General features: G+C 43.6%; 1 long non-coding RNA gene and 1 pseudogene across 2 annotated transcripts; both read right to left on the bottom strand.

The window, feature by feature from the left end:
- Positions 1-7,654: 7,654 nt before the first annotated feature.
- Positions 7,655-8,363, bottom strand: LOC136946495 (uncharacterized; annotated as a pseudogene).
- Positions 8,364-13,756: 5,393 nt separating this feature from the next.
- Positions 13,757-14,576, bottom strand: LOC136945827 (uncharacterized). 2 transcript variants are annotated; one of them, XR_010876863.1, is made up of 3 exons: positions 14,549-14,576; positions 14,197-14,315; positions 13,757-14,057 (listed from the first exon to the last, which is right to left on the bottom strand). It is a non-coding gene; the product is annotated as an uncharacterized lncRNA (long non-coding RNA). The 2 variants fall into 2 exon arrangements; XR_010876864.1 differs by having other exon boundaries at positions 13,757-14,023.
- Between the last annotated feature and the right edge of the window lie 10,378 nt (positions 14,577-24,954).

Here is a 24,954-nt window from a genome sequence, read left to right as displayed (position 1 = left end):
AACAACTTCGGCAACCTTGCGCCATGCATCGTTTTAAATTAACATCTCTGTACGAATACAGCTATGTATCGTACAGGACTGGGTAAGCAGCCACACAAACGATTAGTTTCTCCTCCACCTTGAAACCTAGAAAGCTAGAAATGTTCACCATGGTTGCTACGTTACGAGAAACAAGAAAACACTCCGATTGGCCATCGCTGGCGAAAATCGCTCCTCATTTGCATCAAGTTGAGAAAATCTCAACTCGGTCGCGTCGCTACCCACAATGCACCACGCAAGCGATTCGCCTTGCTCCATTGAAAATGAATGGAAAACATGTTGTCGCTCGCATCGCGTCGCTGCAGTGGACACGCACTGTAAGCCTATGTGGTCTCCCTGGCGCATAGGCTTATTACAAAGACTTTCACGCCCCAAATCAAAATTCTGAGCCGACAGGTCTGTGGGGAATTGCTTTTTCTCCTAAAGGCTGCCCTCCTCGACCTTTTTGATGAACAATTCGCTGAGATGCAAAATGATTCACTAATTAAAAACAGAGGACAAAAGCTAGAGCTAGCTACTTTTCGAGTTCGGTTTTCCGTCACTTCAGACTCACGATCTAAAGGTATAAAAGTGCTAAAACCTTCACTATAATTCAAGAGTAGTGTACTTTCACGAACCCAATCATTGATTCTAGCTTAAAATGCGTAAAACATAGGTGATATGACTTACCTAACGTGGCTGCCTCCAACACGATCAGGCGATTCCAGTTGAAAACAACAATGGCCGGGTGTTAATAAGTATGCCACTGCATACTTATGAATAATTATGTTTTTTTTTATATATAGAATAGAATGCCCTATGGCATAACGACATCTCTGACGTTGATAACAAACCAAACCGTTTCAAAATCGGTTGAAAATTGAGCAAGTTATGGTCATTTAAAAAGTACATGTAGATTCAACACAATGTTATGGGTGAGCGAGTTGACTGTCGCAAGATGGCCGCCATGTTTTTCTATGGCTCTGGTGCGGACGTTCTAGACTCCGCCGTAAGACATATAGTGTTTATATATATCTATGATTTATCCCCCTGGCAGTACTTCACAAGTCTCCCATGAACACTGTGCCGTAATGCTACGTGATAACGTTTTATACGCCCATTGGCTGCGCGCAGTTGAAGTGAAACCGGCGCGAGAAACCGTGGAAACGAACGGAGCGTCCACCAGAAAACACATGAAGTCAAACGAAGCATAGCGGATCATAGGAGGTAATAAGAGCTAGCTAGAGTAGTAAAGTAAAGTAAAAAGTTAACTTAATGCGGCGGTGGTTAGGACAAACTTCTGGGGGGGGGGGAGGAGGAACGAGGCAGGGGATGAGGATATTGATAGCACTAGAGAAACGAAGAAAAGAAAATGTAATGCCAAATGGCTGACGGGTCGGGAATGGCTTGTGTTTGACAATGAAAATGTTAACATGTTTTGTAAGGATTGCCGCATGTAGTCTACGCATAAGAAAAATTATGTTGCTTACTGACACAGTCTAGTGTAATGTAAATATACTGTTCTTAATAAAGAGTATATTAGGTCAGTTTAATTAATTGCTTAGGACAAAACGTTACTGTAAATGCATGGGCAGGAGTCAATCTCATCATGACGCGAATAGACGTTTTAGCCATTTACAATAAATCGTGTCCTTACTTAGTCACGTGTTGGTGATTTCACATACCCTTGCATCATACTTCTGTGCTTCATTTTACTTCATTTTCTGTGTTTTTCATGCCAACAATGTTAATAAAATGATCAAATGCATTCAGTGAAACTCATAATTGTTCTTATTTTCACCGGAAAGAATTTGGCTAGTGGAAATTCTGATTGGCTGATACCAGCCAAATTGGCTGGTTATCAAAAAAGTTAATTTAGAACCCTGATCACAATGACTTGCTTAGAGACTTGTTGCTCTTGTGGTTAGTGGTACCTGATTAAAAATGTTGTACTCGCTGTGATATATTGTTTTTCTACAGGTACACTTGCACTTATAGTAGTTTATGTTGTTTAATTGTAACTTGTTTAACTACATGCTCTCATGGTTCTTCCCTTTGGCACTTATTTTGGTTGTTCACAATAAGTGCTTCATGTTTTGGCTACTCGCAATGTTTTTGGGGCTATCTTGTTGTTATTATCAGTGACCTATGCACTTTGTAAAGCTCTCTCTTGGAAGTCGCTTTGGATAAAAGCGTCTGCTAAAAGAGTAAATGTAATGTAATCAAGGCCGGACTTACCATTGGGCTTGACTGGGCTCCAGCCAAGGGGCCCCGCCCTGTAGGGGGCCCTGCCCGTTTACATTTACGCTAGCATAACTTATCTTTCTGGCTAGCAAGATTCATAGGCAATAACATTGTGTACGGTTGACAAACAGTAAATATAATTTGACAATATGTTCGACAAGAAGACCAGCTAGCTAAACAGCCATGTCATTGTCCCCAAATCAATATGAAGATTTTCACGAACAAGGTATCGGACATATACTACTAGTACTAAGCTACAGTACGGCCGCAGCCTGTGTACTGTAGCAAGTTGAATAGCAAATGGATGCAGGGCTCTCAAGTTTTGAAGACAGGCAAGAGTGACATTCTCCCCCCCCCCCCCCCCCCCCCCGTCGTCAGGGGGTCAAAATTAATATATTAATTAATTGCCTTTTACCTGACATCTTTGAAAGGCAGCAATGATTAATGCATCCATGGCCAGGATATAATTATAAAATATGACATTATTTTAAAAGTGACCTATAACATCGACTATGCAAAACACTTAAATGTATTTAGTGCTAATAAAATTAAACGGCTATTTGGAAAGAGATGTTTATAATGTGACAATATGTCAGTCATCGTGTGATAACGAAAATAAGATTAGGCCAATTATATATGTAACAGACTAGGTATTGCAAGCTCCGTCAGTGGTATAGGGCCTATGTTCGTCCCGCACTGGGTTCGAACCTGCCACATCTGACATCCTAAGCGCCACCACTACCAACTACGCCAACGAAAAGCTAGCAATCCATTGATGCGGGTGGCCTATTACATACCCGAGGAGTGAGTTTCACCGATACACACTGGCTACATCTATGAACTACTTGTTCTGAGCATGTGTTGTCAGTGAACAGGCTGTAAAACTGTTGGTTAAGACACTGTTGGTTATGAAAAACTGATGCTAATTATCTGGTAAACATTTTCTAACAGCAGTCAAGTTGTCATTGTTTGTGTCAAACAAGTTGTGAATATGTTGTAACAGTAAAACAGGAGATCATGACTGTGCTCAAAGTGATGCTCGAGCTCCAGTGGTTTGCTTTGTAGGTGAACAAAACTTTCAGAAGACGTAGCAGAATCACAAAAAATTACAGGATATGCTTTTTTTCCATTGGTTGTTGCATTAAATCTTACCCAGATACAATAGTGATATTTTCCAATTGGCTATTGTATAGACCGTTTCTTTTTTTTGATTGGCTGATAAGTGGCAAGCTCGACTACTCCAGGGGAGACGTGCTTGATTCCTGCCGGTTCCATAGTGAGAGCGGCGCGGCCAGAGGAATTTTGGTTGGGTGTTGCGGCATATTAAATATATTATTAATATTTTTTTTCTGCGTGAGAAATACAATGTGTGGCGGGAGGGCGTGACAAAAGACCGAAATGAGTGACTGTCACGCTCAATGCGTGACACTTGAGAGCGCTGTGGATGTGAGATGATCGTATCAAAGTTGATATATTCTCCAAACAGTCATTATAATTTGACCGTATGTTTAACAACAATAATCAAATCAAATTTATTTGTATAGCCCTTTTTACACGCAAGCATGTCACAGAGGGCTTCACATATGCCCATAGAACTGCCCCTCAACCAACCTAAACCCTCAAGGAAGACAAGGAAAAACTCCCAAAAAACTCAACAGGAGAAGAAAATGGAAGAAACCTTGGGAGGAGCAATTCAGAGAGGGATCCCTCCTCCAGAGACGGTTGGTGAGAGAGAGGAGCAGAACACAGGCTAAACATAGTCATACAGTGTCGATGGGTTTTTAAAACACCAAAATCCATTGTTCAACTTTATAGATGTAGGACAGGACCGGGAGACTCGCGACCAGGTCCAGCGTTGGCTGACCGATGACCAGGCAGGTGCTGACAACTCAAACCCCCCACACCACAAGGGATGTGTGTGGGGGGGGGGGACAGAGAGAGGAGAGCAGGGATTAGAGAATGCCAGGAGCAGCTAACAGTTACAGTCATAATAGAATGAGATCCCCACCGGTCAAGTGTGGACTGGTGCAGCAATTTAACAGAGCAAAAAAGGGGAATTTGATGCAACCCCACACACCAAGACAGCGACGGCCCCCCTCATTTGGAACATGAAATCTGTTCCAGGGGAAGAGAACTCTAAAATAAGTTATACTTATAATAAGAATAAGGATGGAAGCAACCCATCCCCCGTTGCCTCCAACTAGTAACATACTTACCTTTAACAGTCGTAGAATTGACTAAACAATAACGTTTTTAACCTAATTTTAAATGTCGAAACAGTATCAGACTCCTTAATTGAGACGGGTAATTTGTTCCAGAGAAGAGGTGCTCTATATGAGAACGCCCTACCTCCAGATGTTTTTTTCTTAACTTTGGGAACCACCAGATAGCCGGCATCTTGAGATCTAAGTGTCCTTGCGGGGCAATAGGGTGCAAGGAGACCGGAGAGGTACAGTGGTGCCAATCCATGCAGAGATTTGTAGGTTAGTAGTAGAACTTTGAAGTCAGCTCTGGCTTGGATAGGGAGCCAGTGTAGAGAGACAAGAGTAGATGTTATGTGATCAAACTTTCTTGTTCTGGTCAATAGTCTAGCAGCAGCATTTTGCACCCGCTGTAAATTTTTTAGGTGGGTAATTGGGAGGTCAGAGAACAACACATTGCAATAGTCCAATCGGGACGTAACAAATGCATGTATTAGTTTTTCGGCATCATCCTTTGAGAGAAATGTTCATATTTTGGCAATATTACGTAGATGGAAAAATGCAGTTCTGGTAATTTGCTTAATATGGTACTCAAACGAAAGGTCTGGGTCCATTGTGACTCCTAAATTTTTTACTAGCTGGCTTTGAGAGACTTTGACGCCGTCTAGGTCTAAGGTCAGATTGGAAAAATTATTTCTATATTTTTTAGGACCGAAAATTTGAACCTCGGTTTTATCCGAATTTAGAAGAAGGAAATTTGCAGTCATCCAAGCTCTCAACCTAGAAACACATTTTTCCATAGCATGTGGAAATTCTCCAGACTTTATAGACATATATAGCTGAGTATCATCTGCATAACAGTGAAAATTTACCCCAGAGCTTCTAATTATGTTTCCTAAAGGCAGCATATAGAGTGAAAATAACAGAGGGCCTAGAACTGAACCCTGTGGTACTCCGTATTTTACAGTGGAGCTCCTGGATGAGCAGCCATCATAGTGGACATATTGTGATCTATCAAATAGATACGATCTAAAGCACTGAAGTGACGTACCAGAAATCCCAACATAGTTCTCCATACGTTCCAAGAGAATCTCATGATCCACCGTGTCAAAAGCTGCACTTAGGTCTAGAAGAACCAGGACAGAGATAGAACCCGCGTCAGAGGCTAACAGTAGATCATTGACTACCTTGGCTAATGCAGTTTCAGTGCTGTGGTGGAGACGAAATCCAGACTGGAGAGGTTCATAAAGCTGATTTGAGGAGAGGTGCTCAGTGAGCTGTTGTGCCACAGCCTTCTCTAAAAATTTGGAGAGAAATGGCAAATTTGAAATGGGCCTGTAGTTGCTAAGACAACCTGAATCCAGGTTTGTTTTTTTAAGAAGGGGCTTAATAATAGCTTGTTTGAAATCATTGGGGACTTGGACAAATACAATAGATTCATTAATAATACTAAGCATGGGTGGTCCAATAATAGGGAGAAGTTCCCTACAGAGTTTAGCAGGGAGGGGATCGAGAAGGCAGCTAGTGGGTTTCGAGGAGTCTATCAGCTCGATGAACGCTTCCATAGAAATAGGGTTAAAGTGAGTGAGAGCCTCAACATGCAGCATGCTTGGTATAGGGGAAAGTTCAGTGTTGATGGCCACTCCTCCAGGACTAGTCTGTAGTTTGTCCCTTATTGCATAGATTTTTTGGTCAAAGAAATCTAAGAAATCATTGGGAGAGAAATCTGAACTAACACATAGTGTACTTTTCTTAGTGAGATTTGCAACAGTATCAAATAGGAACTTAGCGTTGTGTTTGTTCTTACTAATCAACCTAGAGAAATAATCTGATCTGGACCTGATGAGGACTTGCTTGTACTCCATTAGGCTGTCCTTCCAGGCCAGGCGGAAAACCTCCAATTTAGTGGTACGCCACTTATGTTCTAGTTTTCTAGTGGACCTCTTAAGAGTGCGGGTTTCCTCTGAATACCATGGAGCCAGTTTCTTTTCCTTTCTTTTCCTTGGTTTGAGAGGGGCAACAGAGTCTAGGGATAGCTGAAGAACCAAATTCAGATCCCTCATTTTAGTATTTAATGATTTATTTGGGACGTCAAGGACCTCTAGTGCAGCGGGTAGAATATTAGCCAGTTCCAGAGCTGTGTTTGGGGTTATGCAGCGGCTAGTAGAAATATTCTTAGTGCCTCCAAGGCTCTGGCAGAGGTCCATTTTGAAGGTGACCAGGCAATGGTCTGATAATATAGGATTGTGGGGGTGGACAATGACGTCACTAATCTTGATTCAGCGCGTGAGAACTAAATCCAATGTATGCGAGTGAAGATGGGTAGGTTTGGAAACCACCTGAGTGAGACCTGTGGAATACATTAGAGCAGTAAAGGCCTTACTTAAAGGATCTTTTGGGTCATCCACATGAATGTTAAAATCACCCATAATCAAGACATTATCAGTATATGTCACAAGATCAGCACTAAAATCTGCAAATTCCTCCAGGAAGAGGGAATACGGGCCGGGGGGCCAGTATAGAGTAACTATACAAAATGAGGGAGGGGGGCCAGGAGTAGTAGCATTATTCCTTTTTAAAATAGTTGGTGGTTTCATGCACATTATTTCAAATGATTTAAAGGTATTTACAGATTTTAGGCTGAGGTTGAAGCTAGCTTTATATATCATAGCAACACCACCACCTTTCTTTGATACACGAGGGATGTGTGAGTACGCAAAATCCGGAGGCGATGCTTCATTCAGGGGGGAATATTCATCAGGTTTTAACCAGGTTTCGGTGAGTCCAATCAAGTCCAGGCTGTATTCAGACATTAGATCATTAATCAAAACGGCCTTTGTGGATAGAGATCTGATGTTTAGGAGCCCAACATTCCAGTATGGGTTTTTGGCAGATTTAGACGTAGATAATTCTTCTGAGAAGGTGGCACTGTCATCAGAAAACTTAGTAGGAAGCGCAACGGGGGAGCAAGGCTGAATACATATTAAATTGGTATAATTCCTAATACTTGAAGGCCGAAATTTAGAGAAAGGGCGGGGGACCGACACCGTCTCAATGGGAGAAACGACATCAGCAACCTCACTGACTACACTACAAGCTAGGCTATCGGGCCCCCAACAGCTCACAACATACCCATCAACAAACCTATCAGACTCTCTAAGAGACTGTGGCCCGGCTTGTTCTAGTGAGTGTCAGGCCTGCTCTAAAATAGCTTCAATATTCCTCGACAATAGAAAAGCACCTCTCCAGCTCGGATTGAGCCCGTCACTTTTCAACAAGCCAGGTTTGGCCCAGAAACAAGACCAATTATCTACAAATCCTAAACCCTGTTCTGAACAGAAGCGAGCCAACCAGCGGTTAAGAGAGACAAGTCTGCTGTAGATCTCGTCAGTCCCCCTAACAGGTAGTGGGCCAGAGACTATTACTCGATGCCGACACATCTTTTGGGCAAGGTCACATGCCCGAGCTATATTAACCTTCGTGACCTCTGACTGCCTTAGCCTAACATCATTGGTGCCGACATGAATGACAATATTCTCATACCTATCATCAGTGCGTGCGCCATGTGCCTAATCTTCGGCCTTTGCCTTAGCCCTAGTGCTAGCCAGCACCCTGAGATTAGCTTCTATGTCGGTAGCTCTGGCCCCAGGTACACAGTAAACTGTCGCTGGTTGCTCCAATCTAATGTTACGAGTGATGGAGTCACCGATCACTAACGTCTGAGGAGTCCCACTCCCACCATGCTGCAAAGGTGAAACCGGTGGGGCTAATCTTGAGTCCTCCCTAGCGCTAGGACTCCCTGCCAGTGATGTTGCGCCAGTCGCATCTAAAGTTACTAGCATACGTTCTTCCTCAAGCGACTGAACGCGACTCTCTAACAGAGTCAACTTTTCGAGCAAAATGACACATGTAGGACAATGTGAGTGGTGAAGGATTGTAAATCTTTATGTGTCTATTCCAATATGTAATGATGGTATTCTATGACACAAATCTGTGTTCTAGAAAGAGTGGTCTGGAGTCGCAGAGGTCCGATAATATCAGCTTTAATGCAGCAGTTGGAAATCAACAAGTACAGAGCTCTGGGGTTGTCTACGTTTCCCTACCCGCAACAGAGTTTGGGCTGGTTCACGAAGTCCAACTGGCTATCTGTCCCTCCCCAGCATATATTTATACAGTGCAATTAAAACAGAAAGATGAAAAGAGGGTTGAGCTTGTTCTCTCGTGCATCAGGGAGTTGTTCTTGCCTCCGCGTCCCACCTGCTCGGGTGCCATCTCCACCCAGATTCAAGGTTGTTTCTGAAAATGAAAATATAGAGACACAAAGAACAGCCTGCTTCCCACACCCAGTGTGAGACCCAATGTTTAAGCCTGAGCACACTTCTAAGTTCATAACTTTAATAAGCACAATGCATAACTTTAATAAGCACAATATATTCTTTAATCCCTCTTTTGATCTCTGAAAACACCAGAGATCAATCAACATAGCCCGGACCAACTACCGTCTCCTCGTCCTGGTCAGCCAGCCCCAGCAACGGCATTTGGAACCCCGTCTTTGGGTTCTCCACAGCCGAGACAATGATCCTGTTACACAGGGACCTGATACATGGGATACAGCAACAGTCATGTTGATATTGATATAGCACACTCTTAAGTAAAATAGCGGAAACCTTCTTAGTCCAGTACAATTCTAGTGTGGTCAAGCAGTATCACTCTTGGCCTAGTCGTAACCCTCTTTTCCGGACTCTCACATTCGTAGCAATAGCAAAAGGTTCACTGGCCCTTCTCCACCAACTCCTGCAACGTACAACTGGATTCTGGAGCAGCACAACACATGCTCCAGTGGTACCACGTACTTCCTTTCCCCAGCACCCTTAGGGCGTGCAAGGTTCTCTCGATGACCTTGAATGGTCCTGTCCATAAATGTACAACAGGCTTTCCCGAACATCTGATGATGTATTGGGGCAGGTGGGACAGGGTCTTCAAGGGGAAGGGGGGGGCAGACCACTCATAGGTCTGATGAGGCATAGGGGCAGATGGGGAAGGGTCTCCAGGGGAATGGGGCCTTAGAACAGGGGTTAGGTAGTCAGACCCGCCGGTCTGACTCGTCCTGAAGCAGAAAAGAGTTACAGTCCCAGCATCACCTTATCTCCCATGATCCATGATCAAGCAGTAACTGAGTCAAATGAGATGCGAACAGTCGAACACCAATGATTAAACACAGATATTGAAATCAAGAACCCATTTAAGGATTTAAAGTGGATATTTTTAAAGTTCAAATAAATCCCTCCTTTCACACCCTTTTAGGGTGTGACAACAAACACAAATTTAAAAATATCCCATTACTGATTACACAATGTTGGCATACAAATCAACAATAATGATGAGACTATGCAGCGTTATGGCCAAGTGGTGAGGACACACTGGACACAGTGGGAAAACCCTAATGATGTTATAGGGGAAAACCCACCGTCACTCCAGAGTGGACATTCGACATCCATGTATCCACGGCAGACCTGGACATACTCACAGGCCCCCTTCACCACATACATACAACTTCAGCCAAGCTTTTAGAATTGTAATAAAATAAACTAAATTCGAAACAAATAGAAAAACCAGAAATTAGACAGGATATTTTAAAGTTTTCATAAGATCCCTCCTTTCATTGATAACTTTAATCAATACCCAATCTCCTCGTTTGACTCCTCCACTCTTTGGTTTACTGCTTCACCTGGAACAGAATTTAGCAGAAGACATCTCTTTTCTAGTTAGCATTTTTTATATAATTGGTTATCCATTTGATTCGCCTCTTCATCATGCTATGTGAAAGGTTTAAGTTGTGGTATTACATATGATCTCCAATAAATCAATTCAAATGGTGTTATGCATCTGGTATAGGACTGGGAAAGACTTCAATTCACATAGTAAACATACTGTATCTATAATTACCAGGCAGTATTGACCCTTCAGTTTTCTTATTGTTGAGCAAACACATGTAACAGCATCTAATAAGACCATACATCATCATTTGATAGTCAACTCCTATTAGTCATGCCTAGAAATGACAATCTGTTTCTTTGTTCCCTTCTTTAGAAAATCAACTGTTAGTCTAATTTCTTTCACTCCAAAAAACCTTTTCTGTCTTTTAAAACAGCTAAGTTTAAGACCAATATTGTTTTAGATTCTCTATTTTACCAAATCACAGCTCTTTTTATCAAAGATATGATCAAAGCAATTTTCATTATGCCAAACCAGAATCCGTATGCTTCTTAAATGAAATATAAACCAAATCATGTTCTTAATGTAGCTATTAACCAAACATTTTTCCCAACTATATTTTCTATAAAGGTCAGATAGGTAGAACTTCATAACTCGTTTTGCTGCAGTTCAAAACGAGCCAATTAGCTCAAACCATCATAACCACAATTTATCAGACTTGATGAGTCTTCCCAAATTATTTCAGAACTGAATGTTATAATAACCCTCTTCATAATACAACATTATCACAGCCTAACTGTTTATCTCAAACAGTATGCCAGGCTCTGATAAAACTCTCAAATAAAACTTAAAACCAAATTACAATTAAACTCCAAATAAAAGTACATTTAGTTATTTTCTCTTTCTCATTTTTAACCAAATTATATCTAATACCTTTATCAAAAGTCTTAAAAACCCTGGATTTTACTATTTTGACTTAAAATGTTATCCCATATACCTTCAAAGTATATTCATAGTTTCCTCTTCAAAACATCAGTGTTTAAACCAATCATCTCTTCACATCCACAAAACGTTCTTGTTTTATTTCATAACCTTCCATGATCCTCTCTAAACCAATCCTTTATGTAACTTTCCAATTGCTTCCTCATAATTTTTCACATACATTTCCTCAAACCATTCTTTGACCAACACAGCTGTTTAGCGTTTACCATCTATTCACTTAATTTTGCTCTAGTATAACTCTTCCAATTGTATTAGAACCAATTTATAAACCAGGGGTATACCCTCTGGGATAACCTTTGTAAGATCTCAACGTAACTGACTCTTTTAGCCCCCACCTTTCTCCAACTCTCCTCTGGATTTCTTTAACTTCTTGGTCAAAGGAAAAAACACACCACACTCCTCTCTATTTTTTATTAAACTCAATCTGACTCCACACAAATAGACAATGTTCAGGGATTCTAACCCTTGGAGAGGACTATAACCTCCCTCTGGACAAAGACAACGAGTTTAGGGACTCTAACCCCTGGAGAGGACTCTAACCTCCCCTTGGACAAGGACAACGAATTTAGGGACTCTAACCCCTGGAGAGGACTCTAACCTCCCCTTGGACAAGACAACGAGTTTAGGGACTCTAACCCCTGGAGAGGACTCTAACCTCCCCTTGGACAAGACAACAAGTTTTGGGACTCTAACCCCTGGAGAGGACTCTAACCTCCCCTTGGACAAGACAACAAGTTTAGGGACTCTAACCCCTGGAGAGGACTCTAACCTCCCCTTGGACAAGGACAACGAATTTAGGGACTCTAACCCCTGGAGAGGACTCTAACCTCCCCTTGGACAAGGACAACAAATTTAGGGACTCTAACCCCAGGAGAGGACTCTAACCTCCCCTTGGACAAGACAACGAATTTAGGGACTCTAACCCCTGGAGAGGACTCTAACCTCCCCTTGGACAAGACAACGAATTTAGGGACTCTAACCCCTGGAGAGGACTCCAACCTCCCCTTGGACAAGACAACGAATTTAGGGACTCTAACCCCTGGAGAGGACTCTAACCTCCCCTTGGACAAGACAACGAGTTTAGGGACTCTAACCCCTGGAGAGGACTCTAACCTCCCCTTGGACAAGACAACAAGTTTAGGGACTCTAACCCCTGGAGAGGACTCTAACCTCCCCTTGGACAAGGACAACGAATTTAGGGACTCTAACCCCTGGAGAGGACTCTAACCTCCCCTTGGACAAGGACAACGAATTTAGGGACTCTAACCCCAGGAGAGGACTCTAACCTCCCCTTGGACAAGACAACGAGTTTAGGGACTCTAACCCCTGGAGAGGACTCTAACCTCCCCTTGGACAAGACAACAAGTTTAGGGACTCTAACCCCTGGAGAGGACTCTAACCTCCCCTTGGACAAGACAACAAGTTTAGGGACTCTAACCCCTGGAGAGGACTCTAACCTCCCCTTGGACAAGGACAACGAATTTAGGGACTCTAACCCCTGGAGAGGACTCTAACCTCCCCTTGGACAAGGACAACGAATTTAGGGACTCTAACCCCAGGAGAGGACTCTAACCTCCCCTTGGACAAGACAACGAATTTAGGGACTCTAACCCCTGGAGAGGACTCTAACCTCCCCTTGGACAAGACAACGAATTTAGGGACTCTAACCCCTGGAGAGGACTCTAACCTCCCCTTGGACAAGACAACGAATTTAGGGACTCTAACCCCTGGAGAGGACTCTAACCTCCCCTTGGACAAGACAACGAATTTAGGGACTCTAACCCCTGGAGAGGACTCTAACCTCCCCTTGGACAAGACAACAAATTTAGGGACTCTAACCCCTGGAGAGGACTCTAACCTCCCCTTGGACAAGACAACGAATTTAGGGACTCTAACCCCTGGAGAGGACTCTAACCTCCCCTTGGACAAGACAACGAATTTAGGGACTCTAACCCCTGGAGAGGACTCTAACCTCCCCTTGGACAAGGACAACAAATTTAGGGACTCTAACCCCTGGAGAGGACTCTAACCTCCCCTTGGACAAGACAACGAATTTAGGGACTCTAACCCCTGGAGAGGACTCTAACCTCCCCTTGGACAAGGACAACGAGTTTAGGGACTCTAACCCCTGGAGAGGACTCTAACCTCCCCTTGGACAAGACAACGAGTTTAGGGACTCTAACCCCTGGAGAGGACTCTAACCTCCCCTTGGACAAGGACAAAACACAAAAACGGTTGATTTCCCACCACTGTTGGTTTGACTAGGTACGATGAAACATAGTAATCGTCTAAATTTGGTTCTCAGTTCCGAATAGCAGTACTTTGAATTAACAGGTGTCTGCTTACCTTTTTTTATGTTGAGGCATCTGACGATTACGTCTGTCTCCTCGCACCGGTGTATGGGTCTCTCCCCCGATTCGTCGGTCGGGCCGGAACCCTCTGGACTCCCTCTTTTCAGCGTCGGGGTCACCATTTGAAGGATTGTAAATCTTTATGTGTCTATTCCAATATGTAATGATGGTATTCTATGACACAAATCTGTGTTCTAGAAAGAGTGGTCTGGAGTCGCAGAGGTCCGATAATATCAGCTTTAATGCAGCAGTTGGAAATCAACAAGTACAGAGCTCTGGGGTTGTCTACGTTTCCCTACCCGCAACAGAGTTTGGGCTGGTTCACAAAGTCCAACTGGCTATCTGTCCCTCCCCAGCATATATTTATACAGTGCAATTAAAACAGAAAGATGAAAAGAGGGTTGAGCTTGTTCTCTCGTGCATCAGGGAGTTGTTCTTGCCTCCGCGTCCCACCTGCTCGGGTGCCATCTCCACCCAGATTCAAGGTTGTTTCTGAAAATGAAAATATAGAGACACAAAGAACAGCCTGCTTCCCACACCCAGTGTGAGACCCAATGTTTAAGCCTGAGCACACTTCTAAGTTCATAACTTTAATAAGCACAATGCATAACTTTAATAAGTACAATATATTCTTTAGTGGGTGTGAGACATTATAGTTAACTTACGTTAATAGTTTATGCCAGCCAGGCAAATCCGTCAAGAGCGTTGAGTTGGCTAGTTCAACAGGAACAGTAGTGTCGGGCTCCAAGGAAGAAATCCGCGAAGAAAGCCGCGCCGAGTAAACCTATAAGTAAGATAGTAAATGTATAGGTTAAATCGGGAAGGACAAAATAAATGAATAAATTAAGTAATATATATATTCGATTAACAAGGAGCAAGAACAAAAGCTTGGGAAAAGTTTGGAGCAGTAGCTCAGGAGCAGCGTAGTGGCAGCCACGCTGCTCCTGAGCTACTGCAATACTAGCCAGCTATCCAGCCATGTCATTGTCCCCAAATCAAATCAAGATTTTTACTAACACAATAATCGGCATGTCGTGTTGGCCGCAGCCTGTCTGACTAGCGAGGTGAATAGCGAATGGGATGTGAGATTAGCGGTTACGTAACACTGACACAGTAAATTCATAAAGGTAACATTTTCCAAATAGGTTAAAAGAAATATTGAAGTCACTCATTGTTGTAATTACATGTTAGCTTGTTAAAGTCTTTCAAAATTGTAAACGGAGATTTTGACTGCGTCCCTGTTGTTATGGTTAGGTAGTTATTTCAGACACTTTGTACAGTCTCATACCAAAGAGTATCCGGGTCAGTTTTGCTTGGTTCAGCCTTGACTCGACACACCGACGGGCCCCCAGGATACAGTGAGGTACAGTGTTTACTGTCTTGTTATACATGGCTGTGCTGGTACTTTGCTCATACTATGTAGCCAGTGCAATAATTTAGAATGGTGAAAAGACAGTTTTGCTGGAACTACTTAATAGGTGTACATTATCATCTGATAATGGATACCCCTGCAGCCAATCAGAATCGAGTATTCACCCAGACAATCACCAGATATAATGACTTAAAATATTTGTCATTGAATCGTTCATTCAGGAGATTCGTTAAAAATGCTGATTCGTCCATGAAACAAATGAAGTATTTGTGTGAGTAATTGAAGCATTCATTCAAACCACGTTTTTTTTAAATAATTCAGATTATTTTAACATTTTAAATAGACTTCAGCAATTAACATAAATAATTAAATTTTGTTTAGTTGTTTGTTCAGAATTGTGATCTCTATTGTATTCTCAATTTATCCAGAACATACATAGCTTGTGTATTTATCATTTTGTTCTATTTAAAGTCATGTATAGAAGGTAGGGCCCAAAAATGACTCAAGGCCAGGGGCCCCCACCCCCCTAAGTCCTGCCCTGAATGTAATGTAAATGTAAGTAGGGTGACCACCTGTCCCGCTTTGCGCTGTATCGCACAGCATTTTCAATATGGGACGTGTGGGACAAGGGGTGAAAATGCTGTGCGACACAACGCAAAGCGGGACAGGTGGTCACCCTAGTGTCAAGGGGCAGGATGAGTCTGAGAATTTGGAGCACGCGCGCTATGGAGCAATTCAATTGAATTCAATCATATATTGACATATCAAGGTTAAATTGCGTATGATACTTCAGAATGATGTCATCTTGAAGGCACAAAGGTTTGAAAACCATCAGTCAAAATGATATTTCAGAATCAGAATCAGGTTTATTCGCCATGTATGTTATACAAACACGGAATTTACTGTGGCAGGGAGGTGCAAAACACTAAACATATACAGATCTTAAATTAAGTAAAAGAACAAAAGTTTAACTATTTCTAAGAACTAAACAATCTAAGAATACAACAATTTAAATATAAAATAAAATATATATAAAAATTAGAATAATGAGCAGCGTGAATGATCAACATAGTGCAATCGGATACTGAGATAAAGTGGCTTATGCATACTGAATTGCTATTAGATGGACTTATAATAGTTAAATAAGTGAATGAATGTCAATGGGAGTCCTTGGCCTTGTTGAAGAGGCCAGTAGCAGATGGAAAGAAACTGTTCTTATGGCGTGAGGTTTTGGTCCTGATGGACCGCAGCCTTTTGCCAGAGGGGAGTAGCTGGAACAGGGAGTGACCAGAGTGGGAGGGGTCGGCCACAATCTTCCTCGCACGCCTCAGGGTCCTCGAGGTGTGCAGGTCCTCGAGGGTAGGCAGATTGCAGCCGATCACCTTCTCAGCAGTGCGGATGATACGCTGCAGTCTGCTCTTGTCCTTGGCAGTGGCAGCAGCGTACCAGACGGTGATGGAAGAGGTGAGGATGGACTCAATGATGGCTGTGTAGAAGTGCACCATCATTGTCTTTGGCAGGTTGAATTTCTTCAGCTGCCGTAGGAAGTACATCCTCTGTTGTGCTTTTTTGGTGAGGGAGCTAATGTTCAGTTCCTACTTGAGGTCCTGGGAGAGGATGGTGCCCAGGAAGCGGAAGGACTCCAAAGTTTTGACTGGGGAGTCGCACAGGGTGATGGGGGTGAGTGGGGCTGTATTCTTCCTGAAGTCCACAACCATCTCCACTGTCTTAAGAGCATTGAGCTCCAAGTTGTTCTGGCTACACCAGGTCACCAGGTTGTCAGCTTCCCACCTATAGTCAGACTCATCACCGTCAGAGATGAGCCCAATGAGGGTGGTGTCGTCCGCAAACTTCAGAAGTTTGACAGACGGATGACTGGAGGTGCAGCTGTTGTTGTACAGGGAGAAGAGCAGAGGGGAAAGGACGCAGCCCTGAGGAGATCCGGCGCTGATGGACCGGGAGTCAGAGACTTGTGTTCCCAGCTTAACGCACTGCTTCCTGTCAGACAGGAAGTCTGTGATCCACCTGCAGGTGGAGTCGGGCACGTTCAGCTGGGAGAGCTTGTCCTGAAGCAGGGCAGGGATGATGGTGTTGAAGGCAGAGCTGAAGTCCACAAACAGGATCCTGGCATAGGATGCTGGGGAGTCCAGGTGCTGTAGGCTGAAGTGGAGGGCCATGTTAACGGCATCATCCACAGATCTGTTGGCCCTGTAGGCAAACTGCAGTGGGTCCAGGAAAGGGTCTGTGATGGCTTTGAGGTGTGCCAGCACAAGGCGCTCAAAAGACTTCATTACCACAGAGGTCAGGGCGACGGGTCTGTAGTCATTGAGTCCTGTTGGCCTTGGCTTTTTGGGCACAGGGATGATGGTGGAGGACTTGAGACAGGCTGGCACATGGCATGTCTCCAGGGAGGTGTTAAAGATGTGGGTGAACACCGGAGACAGCTGGTCAGCGCAGTGCTTGAGGGTGGCAGGAGAGACAGAGTCCGGCCCAGCTGCTTTGCGGGGGTTCTGCCTCTTGAAAAGTCTGTTAACTTCACCCTCCTGAATGGAGAGAGTTGTCACTGTAGAGGGGGTGAGGGAGGAGGCCCCGTGGGTGGGAAGGGGTAGATCAGGACAGTCCAATTGTCTTTCAAATCTACAGTAGAACTCATTCAGGTCGTTCGCCAGGCGGGAGTCGTTAGTGGAGTGGGGGGCTCTGGGCTTGTAGTTGGTGATCTGCCTGAGCCCTCTCCAGACAGAAGCAGAGTCGTTAGCAGAGAACTGACGATTCAGTCTCTCTGAGTACAGTCGTTTAGCCTCTCTCACCGCCTTGCTAAACCTGTTCTTCGACTCCTTGAATCTGTCTCTATCCCCACTCCGAAATGCTTCCTCCTTCTCTGACCTCAACCTTCTGAGCTCTGCTGAGAACCAGGGCTTGTCGTTGTTGAAGTTGGTGCGTGGTTGGAATACAGCAGTCCTCACAGAAGCTGATGTATGATGTCACAGCCTCTGTGAGTTCATCCAGACTATTGGTAGCAGTCGTGAACATATCCCAGTCAGTACAGTCCAAGCACGCCCGCAGATCCTCCATAGCCTCACTGGTCCACTGTTTTGATGTCCTCACAACAGGTTTACAGAGCTTTAATTTCTGCCTGTATGCAGGAATCAGATGGACCATGGTATGGTCAGAGTGACCCAGTGCTGCACGAGGGACGGCATAGTAGGCTCTACTGACTGTAGTGTAGCAATGATCCAGAGTGTTCTCTTCTCTGGTTGGGCATTTGATGAATTGTCTGTATTTAGGGAGTTTGTGGCTGAGATTACCTTTGTTAAAGTCGTCGAGTACGATAACAAGGGAATCCGGGTTTGCTCGCTCCACACTCAGAATCTGGTCGGCGAGCATGCGTTGGGCCTCTTTAACCTGTGGACCCGGTGCCATGTAAACGCCGACCAAAATGAGTGACACACATTCTCGTGACGAGTAATAAGGTTTACAGTTTATAAAAAATTATTCCAGATCCGGAGAACAATGTTGCAGAATCACTGTCACATCTACAGACCAGCCACTGTTGATGTAGAAACAAATACCACCGCCTTTGGTTTTGCCGGAGAGTGCAATGTCCCGGTCAGCTCTCACGAGTTGAAAGCCTGCCAGATGTAATGCAGTGTCCGGGATAAAATCGCACAGCCATGTCTCCGTGAAGCACAAAACCGAAGATGAAAGAAAGTCTCTGTTTTTCACCATCAGTAACTGAAGTTCGTCCATTTTATTGCACAGTGAACGTACGTTGGAGAGGAAAAAACTTGGAAGCACTGTTCGGATTCCACGTCTGCGAAGCCGAACTAACGCTCCCGCTCGCTTTCCCCTTCTACGGCGTTTCACTGCATGAGCAAAGCCTAGCGCGGCACTGTCTAGAATTCCCACTAAATCTGCCACTAAAATTTGATTTATTAACACAAAGATATTGTGGCAATGTGTACATTTACATAAATACACTTCTTTCAGCCATTTTGTATTGTATTTCTTATTCAATTTCACCCTATAGAAAGACATGTGTTCTACAAATCTGGAACAATTTTCAAGTCGATTGGATCTATGGTTCATGAGGAGAAGGGTTTTGAAGGTTGTACCAAATTTGGACAGTACAGCAAAATCTATCATGGCGGACCTTATGGGTTCTTGAGGCTTTTTTGTTCCCCATGAGAAATAAGGTATGTATTCCAATTTTCAGGCATTTTGGAATAATGGGGCGCTGGGGAAATCACGTAGACTTTGGGCGTGGCTTATAGCGCCACCTATGGGCGTACATGGGCCATTACATTTACATTTAGTCATTTAGCAGACGCTCTTATCCAGAGCGACTTACAGTAAGTACAGGGACATTCCCCCGAGGCAAGTAGGGTGAAGTGCCTTGCCCAAGGACACAACGTCAGTTTGCATGACCGGGAATCGAACTGGCAACCTTCAGATTACTAGCCCAATTCCCTCACCGCTCAGCCACCTGACTCCCCCATTAACGGTCTGGGAGTAATGAGTTGTATAGACAACTGTACAGTTGTATAATTGGGCCAAATTTGAAAAAATCGGGTCAAGGACTTTTTGAGCTATTGAGCCATTTAACAGAGAAATATAATAATAATAATAGGAATACTAACAAAAACAATAGGTTCCCTCCTACCGGAGGAATCCTAATTAATGCCCTGACCAAATAAGAATAGCCAATGAAATGTAGGCCCTATTCCTTTAACAGTAATGTATATTTTTCTAACTAATAATAATGGGTGATAAACTTATTTGACTGAGGCAGAGATTGGTTATGGAGATTGAGTGGGGCTCTGTCATGCCAAAAACTGTCCGGGTGCCAAAAAAAAGTGTCCATACCTGACGTCACAATGCCGTTCCGATGCAAGGACGTGTCCGTCGCTATGCCGACCTTAAATTCCTGAGATAGGTACGCACGCTAGCCGGAAACTGTCCTGGTTGCTATACTGGTTGCCAGGTAGGCAGTTTTGTATTAAGGCCTATTTACATTTACATTTAGTCATTTAGCAGACGCTCTTATCCAGAGCGACTTACAGTAAGTACAGGGACATTCCCCCGAGGCAAGTAGGGTGAAGTGCCTTGCCCAAGGACACAACGTCAGTTGGCATGACCGGGAATCGAACTGGCAACCTTCGGATTACTAGCCCGACTCCCTCACCGCTCAGCCAACTGACTATTTAAACCAATTTAGCCTACTCTACGATTTAAAGTTTTCACTGGTTCAATATTCCTTAGACAGCAACACGCACAGGTAGGAACAGGGGCGCCGCCGGGAATTTCTGGCCCCATGGCAAAAATTCAAAGTACCGGCGCAAATCGGACATATGACGTGTCACGGTTGGCGCCCTCTGCTGGTAGTGCGGGAGGGTTAATTAACACTACAGAACATTTAGCCTGGTCCTAACCAGACTCTCGTACATTGCATTTGTACAGAGAGTCTGGCCTTGCTCCATTGACAAGCGTTGACTTCCTTGTACGCGGGTACTCTGTTGAAGTTTAAAACTATTGGATCTGCCGTAACCAATCGCTAGCGTTTGCCTTAGCCAATTCCTTCACCACTACTGTAACAGAGCTATCTGCCGTAGCTGGAAAATCAAACTGTTCCCGAACCCCGTTGGGAGGAGGGCCACAACATCATGGCCACCAACAAAACTCAGCAAAACTTGTTCTTGCTCCGGCTTTAGCTGTTGGATATTCGGCAGCGTTGCCACAACGGACCGAATGGCTTTGCTCGCATCTTTCTCCGCTGCCATTACGGAACTACAACACAAACTAGCGCATGACATCAAGTCATTGTTCTCAGCCAGTACCTCTGTTCGCTGACTCGCCGGTAGAAAAATCAACCTGAAAAATCTGGCTTACGTACCTCATGGCCAGACCTATGTACAGAAGCAAAAATAAAATTGAGCGGAAGTACGTAGGAGGGCAGAGCCAGGCTAAGTCTTCTAGGCTATGTTTTGAAATATGTGTTTTTAATTCAGAATTCAGATTAAAGTTAAACCATTTCATTTCACTTCATCCGTTCTGCGCACTTCTCCAGATACAGCGTTCACTGCATGAGTAATTGCATTCCATGCATCGGTTTTATTTACTGCTTTGTATCCACAGCTGACGCTATTAAATATGATGTGTTTGTCGCCAACTTCTTGCAGCTGTACCTCCACTTCAGAATTATAAAAGTTTTTCTGTCTTTTGTCGAGGCCTCCACGGTCTTTACCACGTCGTTTTGACATTTCTGCACACGGCCCTGCCATATCATGCCCTTTTATAGGAATTAACGGGGCGTTTACCTATGCTAAATAGGAGCAACGGGGCACGAGCTTTCAATTTACGAAATATTGGGATTCATCATTCTAAGAACACACCTGCGAACAATTCTGCTGTTTAAGAACACGTCATGAATCACACGTAGATTTCTCTTAGGAACTTTCTTAAGAACAAATTTAAGAAATAACTTAGGAAGATATTGGTGAATAAGGCCCATTGAGCTCTAGGTTGTTCTGGCTGCACCAGGTCACACAAACTTCAGGAGTTTGACGGACGGATGACTGGAGGTGCAGCTGTTGGTGTACAGGGAGAAGAGCAGAGGAGAAAGGATGCAGCCCTGAGGAGATCCGGTGCTGTAACTGTGGCAACATTGATAATATATAAGGCATAGGTGTTGTTCTCTCACATATATATTATTATTATTCTTTTTGCCCCCCTAAAACTCAATCAATATTTGGCCTACATAGACAACCTAGGTGTCAAAAGTTTCGTCTTGGTAGCGATTGAGTTGCTTCGATTGGGATGTACGTTCCGTTGCACGGTTTAAGTATAAATTACGTTTTTGTGGCGAAAAGTGAAGCTAACGGTGGCTAACTTGCTAGCCACAGTCAATGACGCTACTTAGGTCACTAACGTCACGAAAACTCGCGTGACTACCTCTAGCAGAACATTAGTTTAGCAGCTCGTTAACTTCTGGGAGATAGCTAAGCTAACTGCAAGGCAGCTGCAGAAACGCCACAAGCAAAGAGGCGAGGGTGATAACTATTTACTAATTTGACTTTGTGATATGACACACAATTGTGATGTGTAATGTACAATATAAGCTGATATTATTAAGGAAGTACGTCTACTTTCGTAAACAGTAGTCGTACTATTTCACTGAAGTATTAGCATCATGACATTAGCCTCTGTTGCCCGGGCAACACATACTACAGTGGTCTATGCTGCATCTGTGTTCAATCGTTAAAATAAACATTCCTCACAAATACATTTTCGTTGTAGGATTTATTATGACATTACATTACAAGTAAACGATTTGTTGGTGAAATTATCATTACCTGTGGTTTCAAACCAGTGTTGCTCACTGCAACGCTGTAGCCTACGCGAGACACACTACAAAAACATCTACACAGCTGTTTAGGAAGTCAAACGGCGACAGAACAGGCACTCCCCTTACTTAAATCAAAAGTCTTTCAAAAGGTGAAACTATCTGACTACTAACCTGAACTTCATTGCCACAGCCTAAACTTTGTCAATCTGTTCATGATAATAATTAATTTCAGCCTAAACCGTACAACGGAACGTTAAATCGAATTCAACCAACGCAATCGCTACCAAGACGAACACAGCAGTAGTCTAGTACTGTACTGTAGTAGTACAATTTACCGGGGCAGTTTCTCCACACAGGGCTATATCGCATTTTGCGTTGTTACTGACAATGATCGCTACCAGTGAGCTTTTTATGAATGAGCGATTTTTCACTAAATAAATGTCAAGCTTATTTACGTTTTTGGAAGCATATTTTCAGTTAGCAGATGGTACTGTTTGAATCGCGATTCCATCTTCTACTGCCGGTAACGTCGTAGAATAATCTTCAAAGGGGGTTCTTTATTAATGAATGAATGCAGTAGGCTAAAGGACGTTTAAGTCATAGAGATTAGGTCAATTTTTACACCGGTCTGCCAAATTTATTCGTTGATTCAGCTATGAGGCTGCCTCTTGCAGGGGAAATGAGAAGACATCATATTTCATTCTACACTTCACTCGTATTTTGAGTTGTAAATGAGCAGCAAAAAAAAGATGCTTTTAAATCTATGTAATCTTTATAAATAATAAGTAGGCCCTATGCATTTTTATATAAAATATACAGAAATATCAGTTGTAAAAATGTCATTAAAAAACGGACCCCTGTGCAACCGACGCAAGCAAGCACACCCTACAAATTGTAGAAATTGTACCCTCTCTAGTTGATGTTTGATAGAACTTCCCTTCAGGTGGAGTTAAGTCAGTCAATCCAAATAACTGTATCCTACTAACAAAACCATTTACGAATGTTGTATTGTTATATTTTGAATAGTGCTGTTAAACGATTAAAATATTTAATCGCGATTAATCGCATTAATGGTATAGTTAACTCGCGATTAATCGCAATTAAACGCACATTTAAATGTCCCTTGATTTCTTTTTTTCCAATTATTTTTTCTCATTTTAATGCTCTCATCAACATGGAAAAGTGGATTGGATTGCTTGGTGCAAATGTTTTTTTTTAAATTGAAAACAACATCAATCGCCTGGCTTTGATGTGGGGGCGGAGAATTCGCATCAGCTGTGTGCTTGGCCATCAAGTGGTATTTCAGACTGGACGTGCTGTGATGATAGCTCAGTTCACAACGACAAAACACACAGATCACTTTGGTCTTGTCAATGGAACCATTTGGCAACTTTTTTAAAGTAAACTTTCCATTCAAAATCTTATTGGCATCCATTTCGGTGTCTCGCGCTCGCCATCCACTCAAAACGTAACGTTAGCCTTTAGCCGGCTCGCAATCCCAAACAAGTGAGTGCGGCGTGCCTGTTGTTTTGTTTCCGGTCTAGCCAGATCTGGTGTGGTGTTGTAGTTTTTCTAACGGCAGTAGTTGTTGCAACAGCATGTGAAAAAAACGTTTGCTAGGCCAAAAAGAACGTTAATCGCGTGATAAAAAAATTGACGATGTTAAAATGGGTTTGCGTTAACGCTGTTAATAACGTGTTAAACTGACAGCACTAATTTTGAAGTATAAGCGATGCATGAACACTTTAGGCGTTGAACCCAAAGTTACCGTCCATTTCAACGCCCAGCTTGAGTAACTGACCAATGAAAGGATTCACCTTCACAATGACACCCCTCTTACTTGTGTATTATAAAACCCACGACGAACAATCGGCCCTGCTTTTTCATAGGAATTCACCTGAAGTGTTCGCGACAGTCTAACCTATTCTTCTATCAGCAAACTTGAATTTCAAGGAACCGTGACAAAAGATCCCTTTGTTTGTTCTATACAGACCGTTTGACGATGACCACGGAACTTAGACCCCTCTTCTTCACATGATAAAATTAACTGCGACCAGCTACATTTCTTACTTGTGACATTGGCGTAATTTGTGGTATAAAATGTCTGTTTGATTTAGATTACGAGTAAAATAACCTCAGGTGCTCCGGGAGTACGGGATACCGGATTCCCTGACAGGGGCTGTTCGGCCCCTGTACCACCGGTGCCAGAGTTTGGTCCGCATTGCCGGTAGTAAGTGGAACTTGTTCCCGGTGAGGGTTGGACTCCGCCAGGGCTGCCCTTTGTCACCGATTCTGTTCATAACTTATATGGACAGAATTTCTAGGTGCAGCCAGGGCGTTGAGGGGGTCCGGTTTGGTGACCTCAGGATCGGGTCGCTGGTTTTTGCGGATGATGTGGTCCTGTTGGCTTCATCGGGCCGTGACCTTCAGCTCTCACTGGAGCGGTTCGCAACCGAATGCGAAGCGGCTGGGATGTTAATCAGCACCTCCAAATCTGAGGCCATGGTTATCGACCGGAAAAATCTCCGGGTCGGGGAGGAGATCTTGTCCCATGCGGAGGAGTTCAAGTATCTCGGGGTCTTGTTCACGAGTGAGGAAAGGATGGAGCGCGAGATCGACAGGCGAATCGGTGCGGCGTCCGCAGTGATGCAGGCTCTGCATCGGTCCGTCATGGTGATGAAGGAGCTGAGTCGAAAGGCGAAGCTCTCT

This window comes from Osmerus mordax, chromosome 7, assembly GCF_038355195.1.
Source record: "Osmerus mordax isolate fOsmMor3 chromosome 7, fOsmMor3.pri, whole genome shotgun sequence".
NCBI lineage: Eukaryota > Metazoa > Chordata > Actinopteri > Osmeriformes > Osmeridae > Osmerus > Osmerus mordax.
This window is presented reverse-complemented; position numbering and strand designations above follow the sequence as displayed.